Source organism: Phalaenopsis equestris, unplaced genomic scaffold (genome assembly GCF_001263595.1).
Source record: "Phalaenopsis equestris unplaced genomic scaffold, ASM126359v1 Scaffold000114, whole genome shotgun sequence".
NCBI classification, from domain to species: domain Eukaryota; kingdom Viridiplantae; phylum Streptophyta; class Magnoliopsida; order Asparagales; family Orchidaceae; genus Phalaenopsis; species Phalaenopsis equestris.
In genome coordinates, this window is record NW_018164556.1 from 923,913 (window position 1) to 926,150 (window position 2,238).

The window sequence follows — 2,238 nt, forward strand, 5'->3', positions numbered from 1 at the left end:
TCTTTGAGATGTATTTCTCATCCTTCATGTCGCTTATTTGGAATGCTGAATCCAAATTTAATTTGTCAAACGTGTCCAAGGATCAGAATGATAAAGACCTTGAAGGGGAAAAATAAAGAGACATATAAGGGAAAAGAAATAAAATAACATAAAAAGACTTGCCCTATAGGGGCAAACTGAGGTATCCTTGGCCTCTTTAACCCATTTTATAAGTGTTGGGGAGATAGATCTTCTTATAGAAGATGGGACTGAGAAAATAGTCAGAAGCCCCTCCCCTCCCTCTCATACATTGTATGATTCCGCTATTTATAAATTATAATAGATAGATGAACCAAGTCTAAATTACATGTTTGTCATTGCTTTAATATGAGAGTTACATTCATAACCAATTTTTGACTTATTTTCGTCATCTATTCTTTATCTGAACTGTTAAACTGTCTCAAGATTCGTGTTGACTGTTTTATTTTTAAAGTCCACTTTCTATCCGAAAGAGTTGAATGTGCCATTGAAAAATTAATTATCACTAATTCTTAGTATATAATTCAAGATAATAATTTTTATCTTATAAATAAAACACTTATTATAAAAAAAAATTATGCGAATGCAAGCTAACATTCTCCAATAGAAAATCCTTTAGAAAATACTCTGGCCAACGGCCTTCTGAGCCTCTTCCAAGTCCATCCTATCCTCATTGGAGTTGAGTCCTTGGCCGACTCTTCAAAATCAGGCCGTTTCACATAATTGACCCATAATAGAAATTATATTTCATATATACTTGGATTTGAAAAAAAATAAATATTATAAATAGAAAAGTAAATTTTTAATACCAATAATTTATCTGCCTCCAATATTATATTATCTTGCTTATTTGAATGCCTTGCACGTTTGGTAAATAATGATTTGTTTGTCAAAAATAAATAAATACAACTTTATCCTAAAATCACTCAAATGATGTAACATGTCCTCATATATATTTGGATGAAGAAAATTGTCTCTCTGTTGGTGGAAAAGATATTTCGTCCGAAGTTTCGTCCGGACAACGAACGCGATACAGAGGAGGGAAAAAAAAAACATTGCCCGTGCATCCCAAGCATCGCGTTCGTTGTCCGGAAGCGGCTTACGCCTGGACTCCGGGCGTCTATTGGTGTGATATATGAAACATACTCTCTAATAGAAATAATGTTAAGAAAATAATTGAGGTTGTACCACAATATTTAAATATAATTTATATAATATTGTTGCTTATGCGTTGACGAATAGTTTTAATATTCGAGTTAGTTGATTATATTATTATTCAATGTCAATTTTCTCCAACTAAACTCTACTAAGAATTGTTTGATAATGATATTCTACTAGGATGGGAAATCATAATTTTATTCTATCAAATCCATTTCAATCTCCTTCATTTAAGAGATTAACTCTTCACATAATTAGATTTTAATATAAATTATTGTTTAATTGTACTCTTAATCCTCAATGTGGAGATATTTCTCCTACACAATCTAAAGTAAACTTCAATTTTAAATTTTTCATTAAACATGACAATGAAGCTTGAATGCTATTTACCTTAAATATCTTCATTTTCAAAATTGATATAGATAATCAACTACTCATATCCAAGGTTCTTATTATTTGAAGAAGTGATTTGATTAAGTGTCGTCGATAAATTTTTATCAAACACTAATCTCGATGAATTTCTTTTTGAATGATCTTCCAAATTTAAATTTAAGATCATGTGGGTCCTTTTTTCTGTAAGCTTATTGTAATAATTAGTTTTTTTAATTTTTTTTTTGCAACTTAAAATATATCCCAAATTTTGGAATCGTCAGATTTCAGTCAAATCAATTTTATAAAATTCTACGTCTGAAATCGATCAATTTGATTATATATATGTTATGAATGAATTAAATGATATAAAAACCTGAAGTTATAAATTTATTTGCATTAATTAACTTAAGTTAAATCCTTAATTACTTTCCCTAATCCTGTCGTTGCTATTCCCAACCGACTTAACTCATGTGTTAAAAGAGTAGAATAGGGTAATCCTCCATATCAAAGCTCTCGAAATCTCCTCTCCTCTTTGGATACTCCTCTCCTCCTTTCGATTTTGTTCGGCAGAAGCTATGATTGCAACTGCAGTGACTCGGTAAGGAGTTCTGCTAGCGACCTAGCGGTAAGCGACCAAGCAACCACCTAAAAAGCTGCAGACCCCGGTTAAGGGCTCTAGAGAAAAACTGG